The sequence below is a fragment of the Hippocampus bargibanti genome, linkage group LG07, assembly GCF_051943395.1.
Source record: "Hippocampus bargibanti isolate YZ-2025 linkage group LG07, ASM5194339v1, whole genome shotgun sequence".
NCBI classification, from domain to species: Eukaryota; Metazoa; Chordata; class Actinopteri; order Syngnathiformes; family Syngnathidae; genus Hippocampus; species Hippocampus bargibanti.
The window spans coordinates 16,190,200-16,202,902 of record NC_142740.1 but is presented as its reverse complement, the minus strand read 5'-3'; the positions used below and the strand labels follow the sequence as shown (position 1 = coordinate 16,202,902).

The 12,703-nt window shown below is 41.3% G+C and overlaps 1 protein-coding gene across 4 annotated transcripts in view; it reads right to left on the bottom strand.

The window, feature by feature from the left end:
- Positions 1–12,703, bottom strand: part of celf5a (cugbp, Elav-like family member 5a) — a 296,973-nt gene that overhangs the window by 132,280 nt on the left and 151,990 nt on the right. The window lies entirely within an intron of this gene.

The following is a 12,703-nucleotide window of genomic DNA, read 5'->3' as shown; positions in this document are numbered from 1 at the left end:
TTTGGTGTTCAAATTAGGCAGGGGTAAAAGTTGCAAACATGATTTCGCTTTAAATCCCAGTTTTGTATTGAGTGGCCGTGCTATGGATTTGCTATTTCCGCTCAACCCCCACGCACTGTTCTAGATGTCACATTTCTTTCTTTGTCACCGCAAGGTAGCTGATCTCGAATAAATAGCGTATTTGCTGGTGGCAGCCAAGTTAAGGTTATTGCATTTGTTAAGTCGTCATTCCAGTAAATATTTGAAAGAAAAACATTTAGTCATCAATCTAAATCAGGGGTGTCAAACTTATTTCGCATCGCGGGCCACATACGGCCTAGGGGAGATGTCCAGTGGGCCGGACCATTAAAATTATACCATACTCTGCTAAAAATAGCAAAAATATCATGTATTTCCTTTGTTTCGGTGTAAAGAAGCACAAGAACATTAGGAAAATATTGACATTTAATGAACTATCCTTTTACAAAACATTTCATGAAACACACATATTTCCTTAGACAAATGTGCAATTTACTTTTATCATTCACAAATATGCATTGCAACTGATCCCACTGATTGTACAAAGGCACAAAACTTTAATTGGTACTGAAAAATATAGTAATGCACTTTAAGATTAAATGAGACTTTTAAAGAAAGGGAATTTTTAAACCACCTACACATACGCATATAAAATCTAAATGTAATCCCTGCGTACACCTTCCAAACTAAGGAGAGTGATTTTAAATGTGTAATGAAGAAAGTGTTCACCTGTCCTGTAAATCTGTAAACTTCGTACATGAAACATACATACACATACAATACATACTGAAATTTTATGGAGTTGTATGAACAGTAGAATTCCATCACATAACTTTCGTTTTGAAGCTGCTGACTAACATTAAAGTGTGGTATGGCGCTGTGGGTAATGTTGCTGTCGCTGAGAAGTTTGTCAAACTAACGATGGTTCAGACCTCTGGACCGGATGAAATTTACAGTGCGAACAACCACCTCCATGACGTGGTCCATTTTCAACGACTTGAAACACAATGCCTCCTGGTGCAAATACAGTGAAATGTCCAGAAACGATTTCCTCCATTAAGGGCTTGTACTTTGTCTTTGAACTTTGTCGCGACACCTGCTTTCTTTCCGACCATGGATGACGCGCCGTCTGTAGCGAGGCTGACAGCGCGGGACCGGTCCACTCCAACTCTGTCCAATACAGCAACGACAGAGCCGAAAATGTCCTCGGCTGTTGTGGTGTCCAACTCAAGAAACTCTTCAGTAACAGTCAATGTTTCATCAACTCCTCGAATAATTATGGCCAGTTGGGCCCCGTCTGTGATGTCAGTGCTCTCGTCAATTGCCACGGAAAATGCAATAAATCCTCTCTGCTTTAGTATTCCTCGTCAGGCTAATATTTGCAAAAGCTTGTCGCTTCTCGGAACATACAAGTTCTGCCGCCTTCATCATGCATCGTTTAACAAAGTCACTGTCGAAATACGGCTTCGATGCTAATGCTATTTCGCTAGCAATTAGGTAGCTGGCTTTTACCGCTGCTTCATTGACTTCTCGGCTCCGAATGAAAGTTGACTGCTGTTTCCTCAGACCCGCCAGCGATTCGTTAATCTTTTCTCTTCTCAGTTGTCCTTGCAACCCGTCATATTTTTCGCTGTGATGAGTCTCGTAGTGGCGTCGAATATTATATTCCTTCAATACCGAAACTTGTTGCAAACACACCAAGCACAAAGGTTTTCCGTGCATCTCTGTAAATAAATAGGACGTGGTCCATTTTTCTTTGAAAATTCTACACTCCCTATCTACTTTTCTCCGTTTGGATAACGACATTTTGGCTAATGAGGGTGTAGCGGAGAGGCAGAGACCAAGGTATTAACAACGTCGTAACAAGCAGCAGATGGCGCATTGACACCGTCTGCTGTTTTCTGTCTGTCTCAGTGATGCGGCGTGTCTTCTACTCTGATGGAACGAGTGCGCCCCTTTGAGGATAATCCATGAATTGCAGCGAATTAAAAATATCAATTCCATGTCTTTTATGCATTTTTTCACTTCCAAATTATCCTGCGGGCCTGATTGAACCTCCTTGGGGGCCGGTTCCGGCCCGCGGGCCGTATGTTTGACACCCCTGATCTAAATCAAATGAAGAACAGTAAGTATGTTGAAAACTGAGTTTGCTTTGTTGTGCTACGTAACCACACCACTATACTACAATATTGTGCAACCATGTATGACCAAAACATCCACCTTGTGCCCACTCTACGAGATACGATCAATACGAGAAAGTTCATAAAACTAAGCTACTACACACACATGCACACACACACGAACACACACACACGCACACGCGCGCACACACACCACACGCATTTGGCCTGCACTTCATTTTATGTAAATCAAGTTAATCAGGCATGTCGAGTTCTATGATGCTAGCTAAAGTCTGAAGCAAAAAATTCAAATCAAAAATTTTATTTAAAATTTAATTCAAAATAACAGTCATTATTCTTTACTTTAAAACGAGCTATGATTGTCTGTTATATGTGGAAATGACAAAACATTGAAAGGCATAGGAACGACATCAGCAATAGAAAATATTTTAAAAATTAACTTTATCAACAACAACAGTTTACAGGAACAATACACAATTTACAGTTGTAAAATAAGTAATATAAGGGTGAAAAAAATTAAAAACAAAGAATCAGGAAGGATAACCAAGACGAGATATTAGAAATGAGTTTAGAAATGTTTGGGTGTGGTTGCAGAAATGAGATAATTCTACTAAGCAATCTTAGTAACTACTGTATAACTCTTTTTTTAACATGACATTTGACAAACGTTTCCCCACTTCATTTCACTGAACTGTCATACTTGACTTGTTGAAAATTAGCTATTTGGACATATTTATCCAAAAACGTCACAGCAAATGCTTTGATGTCATTTTGAGCGGTGAAGAAACACATCATTTCACCTGGCTCTCCCCTTCACAAGCAGCGGGAAACATTAACAAGAAACTCCAGGCTCGTAAGTGTCCTTAATGGCAAGCAATTTTGACAGACATGTATTGTTGACATGAGCACGATTATAAGTCAGCTTAAATTTTAAAATATTACTGCGATGACTATGACAATCACAGAGTGACATTTGTGCTATTAAAGGCACCTAATCCCGAGCTCTGTCATCCAGGTATCATATCATGCGTACATGCCTAGATCCTCTTTTTATTTTGCCAAATCAATAATCGCAGTCAAAGCCATATGACATTTATTTTGTTCCTTCCAAGTATATTTTGTCTGATTGTCATCCCGTTAAATTGCAAGCGACGCTGTGCAAAAAGGTCAGATTTAAAGACAGGGCAGTCCAATAAAAGCATGACATGTTCAAGGAGAAACACCATAATGGGATTTTAAAATGTCTTAATAACATGCTGATATATGTGGGGGTTCGGAGGAAGGCTTAGGCCTTATTCATTAAGTGCTAAACATATCCATTTTCACCTTGAGGAAGAGAGTAACCTTCCCTCGCTGAAATTATTCCATAAATGTACCCGTCGTAAATAATAACTAGCGCTAGATAGGTCTTTGTAAGGAAAACAGGGGGAAGGAGAGAGGTGTTGTGCTTGTGAGGGGTGCAGTTTTAAAGATGCGCTCACTATCTACGTATATATTCTTTCTTCCCGTCACCCAGCAAAAAGTGTCAAACACACTTTTAACCTGACAAACGGACCTCTGAACCAGAAAATCAAGAAATGAAAAAAAAAACGACTCAAGACAATCATCAAATCCATGAAATCCATGAAATGTTGGGATTCGCCTTTGAAATGTCACACGGACAAAAGATGCCTCGGCAGAGACGCTTGACTTTTTGTTCCGACATATGACGGAGTAGGCCAAATCCGTCGCCGCGCTATGATCTCAGCCGTCTCCGCGGGGCACCCGTGTGTGGGAGGCGGCTCGCTTTTAATCTAGTTACTGCTCAATCTCCAACTGCGGCTTAATGGCCTATTTATGTGCCCAAGAGCAATGCATGATCGTCCTTAACTGTCATTACTGATGGGTTCGGTTTGTTCCACCCCCCAAAAGCCAGAATGTGGGACTTGCAAAAATAAATGAGCATCTGTTACATCCAAGCTGCTAACAAATGCGTACAATGCTGATTAAGCCTGCCACTGATAAAAGGGTACGGGGTTTATTTCTGGATGATTGGATGGCTCATGTGCTTGCTTGGCAAAACTCAAAACTCAATGCAACTTCATACAGGAGCCGACATCTGAACCTCAAACTGAAGAGCTGTGATGGACGTGAACCCAACCGCTGGGTAAGACGCTAAAATATAGGTTATTACGTTGTCAAATAAGGAAGTCAAGTATAATGACACGGTAATTCGTAGTCGTGTTGACATCGATGCAAAAATGATTAAATCTAAAGCGAATGAGCTCAATGATGACTCACAGCAGTTCTTGTATGATTTTTGAAAAGTTTTAGTCAAATTGCAAGTTTTGAGCTAAAACTCTCCCTTTGCTGCCTGAGGTACTGCTGCCTTTCGGGCCTGCGGAAAATCTATAATTTCATATGCCTTGGTGGTGCCGCTTCATTTGCTCACTTGAGCCTCCAGTCAGTTGAATGAACGCTCTTAGCACTAGCGTGCTGCTGTTTGCTATGACGGGTGAGAAAGAAACCCGTGGGCCGACAGTCCGTAATGTCGCACGCAACATTCTTGGAATATGTGCTTATGCGCTATTGGTTTTCTTGCCACTTGCTCGAGTTTGAAGACGGAGGTTCAGAGGATAGTGTGGCCGAATAACTACAAATGGACTACAATGACGTATAAAGGCCTTTACACAAAGGAATGATTAAGCCGTAATTTTGCAAAGAAAAATAATACATGGCCGTATTCGAGTGGTTAGCACGCCAATTTCACAGTGGAGAGATTGTGAGTTCAAGACCCGGTCTGGCCTCCCTGTGTGGAGTTTGCATGTTCTCCCCGGGTCCGCGTGGGTTTTCTGCGGGTCCTGCGGTTTCCTTCCACATTCCAAAAACATGCAAGGGAGGCTGATTGAACACACTAATTGTCCCTATGTGTGAGTGGATGGTTATTTGTCTCATTACGCCCTGCGATTGGATGGCAAACGGTTCAAGGTGTCCTCTGTCAATTGCCCAAAAAAAGCTGGAATAGGCTCCAGCACCCCCTAGCGACCCTATTGGTGATCGAGGGGTCCGGAAGATGAATGACTGAAGATAATAAATTTTTGAGAAAACATTTTGTTCGCCTAATAAGTGGTTGTCAAATTTGAACTTCCAGAAAAACAAAAATTTTAACAAATAATAAATGGATTAGCTTTGACATGGATAACTGAGAATCTACGAGATCCTCAAGAAAAAAAATAGCAAGCGATTTTGTTGATTGATCATCAAGAAATATATAAAAATATTCTACTAAGCTAATGATGTGCAAAAAAACATTTTCAACATCTATTTCAACTAGCCAACAAAAATATATTTGCATTTAACAACATTGATTCATTCATGTACCTGAAACTCACTCTTCATAATTGAAATATTTGTTTGCATAATTCAATAAAATAACCAAGCAATTATTTATAGAGCTATGAAAGGAAAATAAAAATAGGAACTCACATTACTCATCGTCAATTTAAAGGAAAAATAACACTTCAACGAATGCAACAAATACGACAAGAATCGAAACTCTCAGTGTGCTTGCCCACCACTGGTTCAAACAAAGGCAAAGCACGAAAACAGGACAAGGGGTTGGGAGGTCAGGGTGGGGTCGAGGTGGAGGCAGGGGTAACAGCAGTACAGGAGAGTAGCCGACTGATGACGATGAGACACAGGTGTTTCGGATGTGAAGAATGGCGGGACTGGACAGAACAAATAAGGCGGCGCTGACGAGGACCAGACAGCCAGTACAAATCAGAAGTACAAGCACAAATCAGACAGCAGACGAGACATCGGCTGACAATTGGTGACAATCACCAAAAAGCCCATCGTAATCAAAGCCTTTGTTCAAAAGAAAATGTGAGCATTTGAAATGGGAATGGGACTGTAATACTGCATTTCCAATGCAACAAGCCAGAAAAGAAGAGTCGAAAAAAAAAGTCAGTCAACCAACTCTGGACTTGTGATTGTCAAAGTCGATGTCACCTGTTGTAATTGCAAAAAACTAAGCATACAATATGCATGATGACTGCTGGCTTTCACTCAGGTTTAATACGGAGTAATGCTTGTCGTGGGATCATTCATGCATTTAGTGAGCCATCAAAGCTTACGTAGCTCCGAAGCTCAGTTACCGGGGGACATAAACAGCCACCTTCTGACTAGGCCCTCGCGGCTGATAGAAATAATACATCCAATCATTGATCCCAGCGACGGTTTAGCATTGACTGTCCTCTCATAAATCTGGCATGCATAGTAGGATGGAGGAAACGGGTCTCATGGGAGTCGTGAAGCAAGATTTTTTTTTTGTTCAAGAAATGTGTCAAATTAATTGCAGTTTTACTCTGAAAGCATTTTACTTCCATCCATTTATTTTCTGATCGACTTATCCTTAGGAGGGTCACGGGTCATGCTGGATCGAAACAAAATCTATCATTTCATCAGCTTCCGATCTTTGAACTTTAAAGACAAATGCTTGTAACTGGCTGTATTTGAGTTCATTTTCCTTCTCATCGAACCATCTTAAGTCTTCGTGCCTAATGGGTCCAATTCACATTGGCACATCATATGAGAATGTGTAAACTATCCGTGTTGGTGTTTTCCCTTCCCTGTGTGATTTCAAATGATCCCACGTTTGAGAAATGTGCTGGCGGCAGCAGTGTGGCGCTTCTGATAAGCAGTGCCAGTCATCGCAAAGGAGATGGCTAGCTATAAGCTTTGGGATTCCTATCACAACCAGCAGGATTTCGAACTTGAATCGCTGACTGGGATTGACACCTGGAGGCCTTCGTGTTCACCGCCTCGCCACCATAATGCCCTTGCTACCGTGAAAAAGAAAAGACGAAAACCATTAAGCCAATCATTATCCTCTGGGGTGATTGCAAAGGAGAGATTACATTCCAGAAAAGGCACTTTTGATGACAAAAATGTAGTCACTTTATTTAAGTAGGTGCTGCTATTTACAAACGCTGAATTGCTCCTTTCCCGAGCACAACCGTTGATATCCATCTGTTACATGGCTACTTGTAGGATTTTGATTAGCATAAGCCAACTGCTAAATTGCAGACCCGTAGTGCCATGACCGCTAGCATTACTGCTTCCTTGATTACGACAATTCGGCTTTCGGTTGCCTTACGCTGTCCAAGTTCGTGTTTTAATTAATTTATTTTTGTATTTACCTCTGTATTTCTGTATTTATTTCTGTGTACATTTCTGTATTTCTGTATTGATGCGTTTATGTTTTTAGATATTTATGTATTTATGTATTTCTATATTTTTATATTTATTTATTTACTTATTTATTTATTATTTCATGCTTCTGAGAAAGAAGCCTGGAGTCCCTGTCCTGATCAATGACTGAACCAAACGATTTCAATAATGACTAGAAAATCAGCTAATCACGTACTTACACACATTATTTGTATTTGTTTGTATGAATAGCATAAAATGCTCTCCATATCATTTGGGAATTTACATGAAATACCAACACAGAATCCGGTAATTTTAAAACATTATTCCGATTCCAAACGGAGTAATGTAAGTTACCAAATGACCCGTGGACTTCCATCCATCCATTTTCCGTACCGCTTATTCCTCATTAGGTTCACGGGGGGTGCTGGAGCCTATCTCAGCTGTCTTCGGGCACGAGGCGGGGGACACCCTGAAATGGTTGCCAGCCAATCGCAGGGCACACAAAGACATACAACAGCCACTCACACTCACACCTAGGGAAAATTTGGAGTTGTCAATCTGCCTGCCATGCATGTTTTTGGAGTGTGGGAGGAAACCGGAGGACCCGGAGAAAACCCACGCGGGTCCGGGGAGAACATGTAAACTCCACACAGGGAGGCCGGACCGGGACGCGAACCGGTGACCCCTGCACTGTGAAGCCGTTGTGCTAACCACTGAACTACCGGGCCGCCCACCTGTGGACTTGTGCTGCTAAATTATTAATCATAATAATTTAGTGTTCAGGTTAATTTATTGGTTTTTATGGGGCCAAATTATTCAGGTTTGCATGTCTCAGACCTTGATAAAAGTAACCATGCAGGTGGTTCAAAGTTTAGGGGATTTTTTTCTTTATTTTTTTTGGTCTTCGCAAAGTTCTCCCAAGAAAGAAGCTGTAAGTCCATCTCCTTTGCAGCCCTCTCTATTATTATCATGGTTTCACCCTCACGCGGAGGCCAGCTGTGTGACGGCCACCGTCCTCATTACAGCGACAGCAGACCTCAGCTCTCATCAAGATTTCATGAAGGTGGCACCCCGTGACTCAGCACACAGAGTAGCGTGTCATGGGTCTCTGAGAAGGTTCTCGGCGTGGAATGGTTTGCTGCCTCTGTGTAGTTTGATTAACTGGGAATAATAATGAAATGGGGGGAAATAGGTGTCTATATGCTTCTGTTCTCTTCTGTCTTTGCATCCAGCCATGACTTGCCGCTCCATCACTCTCACACTTGGCTGTCTGGCTGATCATGTCTTTATGTTTTGTGGAGTATAAACTCTCAACCGGAATAGAGAACCGTGTGACTTGGGCAGTGAACATGTGTGCTGGGTGGGTGACAGAAATGGTGTGGAATCATGAGGGGAAGGTGGGTGAGGGGATTAATCTGACTGAAACCCAAATACTGCTCTATTGGGCATGTCGTGCATAAAGGGACGCAGAGGGAGAGATGGAGGAGAAGAAGCTGGGAATCATGTTTAAGATGTGCATGTGTGTTGCCGGGGTTATGCTAATTGAGCAGATTTTTCAGATCAGACCTCTAATCATCAAGTGCAGGGGAGTCAAACTCATTTTTGACACAGGCCACATTTGAATTATTATTTCATTTGGTGGGCCAACTGAACCATCGAAAGAAGTTGAGAAAAACAAATATTGTTATTATGTTATCATGAGCAAGAAAAATGCTAAGAATATATATATTTTTTGGATTTGGATTTTGATTTGGATTTGCCTTTATACATCTCACAATGGAGAAATTTACATTTCACATCAGCAAAGTGATGAAAGTAGAAAAACAAAATAAATGAGCTGCTGGAAAGGCAGCCAGTGTCGCGGCGCCGTCTTGAAGTCAAAAGTACAAAGAAAAAAATTAACGATGAAACCAAGGTAGACCAAGTTTTGTTTCAAATGTTTGATTCAGAAGTTAGCCTCCACTATTCGCATATTAAGTTAGATTCTAACGTAACCTAGCCATAGTATTCAGACAAACATTGTTAGCTTCTCAATTTAGATTCTTAAATTAGCATTCGATTTTAGATTCAGAGTTGGCTTCTCGTACTGCTGTGCCGATGACCATTTTGTGATTGGGAGCCTTTTCCTGATTATCTTCATCTTTATTAAGTTCATAGAGTTGCTTGTTCTGTAGCCACAAGGGCACATAAGCCAGTGTCTTCTTGTGTCGGTCCTAAGCCCGAATAAATACAGAGGGTTATGTCGGGACGTAAAAGCCAGGCCAAAACAAACATGCGAATCAAACCTCTGAAGATGGAGGACACTTATTCGCTGTGGCGAACCCTTGAAGGGAAAAGCCGAAAGGAAAAGAAGAATATATATATGTTTTATTCATTAGATATGATAAGTTAACATTTTGGTAGACATTTGAGAAAGGATGATCGAAGTTTACACGTTTGAGCTGCTTTCACGGGGCAAATAAAAAGATGCGGCGGGCCAGACCTGGCTCCGGGAATTGACTTTGACATCTGTGATCTCTGGAAATCTGCTGCATATTTTAGGGCCTGCATAAAAACATAAAGTTCAAAATGTTTGTGCTTGTCGTTGTCTTTGTTTCATGCAAATGATGACTCGATTATTATTTTTTTAACTCATTCACTGGCATTCCCAAATGCATTTGGGAATTGAAAATATCACATAGAGCACGACTTGTGAATTTTGTTTAGTTTTTTTCTTGTGGGGGGTCCCGATAAAGCATTGCTCAGACCCCTGGCAATGTTTTCCCTTCCACAAGGGGGCAGCATTTCCCTTTTTTCCAGCTTCACCTGTTATTAAAGCTCTATATAAACCAATATGTATGTATTGCACTATATTTTGGACAGCCACCCTCATTTCAAGCTCATATAACTCCAGACCCATATAATTTAGCAAATAACTCTTCTTTTCTCATGAAAGAAGATAGTCTAAGATTTCTTACGTTGAATTTAATGTTTATTGTATTCTTAACACTCAATATTCGGTGGGTTCTGCAATTTGAGTGAAAATGACAAAAACCATGGCACTGGAGTGGACACATTTTTGCACATATCTGGGAGTGAATGAGTTAAAATAAAAACTGCGAGAAAAAACAAGACTATTTGATTTTTTTGGTTAATATTCCCTGTGGCCAAATGAATCTTACTTCGCCATGGGGGTGACCACGGTGGTGCAGAGGATCGATCGTGGTTGACATCCAGCTATTCATTGTTCAAGACATTGGGGTATGGCTCGCGATTGGAGCATTCAAGAAACTCCTGAAATTCCTAATGGCCGAGCTTATACAAAAACATTCATATGACCTAAGATTATCAGTCATTTGACATCTTTGTGGGGAAGGGGCGAAAAAGAAGGCAAATATTCTCTTGGGAGCATTAATGTTTATTCATATGTGTCCTGCAATTTTTGGGCAATAATACAAACATGACGTACTACTACAAAGTAAGCAACAGAAGCCTGACTTGTCACAACGTCCCCATTGGCAGTCATGCCCTCCATCTGCACATTTTTTGCAAATCAGCGGTAGGGCATTACTAAAAAAAAAAAGCTGTGTTTGGCACAGCTGCTCACTCCACCTCCTCCCCCATGCCAGCCCAGAGAGCTATTGACATGGCGTGGAACTATAATGCGTGAAGCAATGGGGGACTCATTGTAAATCTGTGTCAACAAACGCTGGAGCAGGAGCGAGCTCCACATTGCATCATACTTCTTTTCCTTCGTTCTTCCTAGCTTGCTTCCCTGCGCTCTCCTATTTTAAACGGTGCTTCCTCCTGCTTGCATTTTACCAACCTATCTAATGAATCTTATCTATACGGCACACTGGAGGCTTAAAGGACAACCGACACCAGTTTTTGTTTCCTAACTGACATCAGAAAAACTTTTATAACATCTAAAATACCCAAAACACGCAGGCTGATATTTTTAGTCAAATGCAAAACACCAATAAAAATGACTTAAAATGTGCTAAATCTGCAAAAAAAAGAGCTGCGAATTGGGCATTTTTAGAAAGTCCCGCCCCCAGTTTGTGACGTCACGCCAAAACGTCTTGCCTTGCTTGAGAATCAAAACAATGGTTTCAGATTCTGAGAAGATTTTTTCTTGTGACGCATCCAGTTATGAATATGATTCAAATAGTTCTGAAGAGGAAAGCGTGAATGTTTGCAATAGATTAAAGAAGTTCTTCCGGGTAACTTTGAGGCATCAAGACTGATGTGTAGCGTCTCAGAAAATGCAGAAGATGGAGGCCAAAGCTCCGTTGGAAATGGCTGATTTATCTGCTTGGGATTTGTGTCAGCGAATATCAAATACAGTAAAGTCTCGTTATATCGATATTCAAGGGAGTCCGAAAAAATATCGATATAACCGGGACTATCGATATATCCGACCCTGTTTGCATGTAATTTTCTCCGTGCGTGCATAGAAATAGTATCGATATAACCGGGACTATCGATATATCCGATATCGATATAACGAGACTTTACTGTAGTTGTCTTGGTGCAACACACAACGATTCAGCATGGCGTTATGTATGTTTTGCATCTAATTTCGCCATTAACACGGATCAATACGAAGTTTTCAGACCAAACAAAGTACCCAAAATGCATTGTGTATCGCTTTCTTGGTCAAGGGCGTTCCAGACGTGACGTGACATCAGGCAATGTCATCAACTCGAAAACAATACTTCCTGAATATTCAGCGCAAGTCTTAAAAGGCAAAATATAGCTATATGCGGTGGAATCTTTGTAAAATACGCTCAGTAGAAGTCATTTGAAGCGATGTTACAAATTATGGACACAACTTGTCTGGAGGTGGTGCTTTTGGTGGGCTCAGGACACTTCCCGTCCACACACACATGCACACACATAGAGTTCCCTGCTGTTGGAAGTTCTCAGTGGCTGATTGGTGAGAAACTGTACCAATGATAAGGCAACGACCAACCCGACGCGGGGGGAAACGTAATGCCGATCCCGGAATGCACCATAAACGAGCGTCCGTTTGAGAGGGCGCCTGGTGGGGTGTAATAGAAATGGTGGATATGTTCCGTGACAGAATTACAGATGTGGACTTCCAAAAAGCTTCAGTGCTTCAAGGTGCCCCCATGTACCAACGACATGATTCCCCCATCTAGTTTCATCCTTGATGTTTGCTTTGAAGATTAGGCCCCGCCTTCCTGCCCGCGAGTTGCAGCTGCCATAATGATGTACAATATCGCAAATACGAGCCCGACACTGTAAATGCATTTGGCTGACATCTTGAACCCTTATCATGATATCTCAATTCATGATAAAAGTTCAGGGGGAATGACAAGGGGCACATTCATTCAACATTCACATTC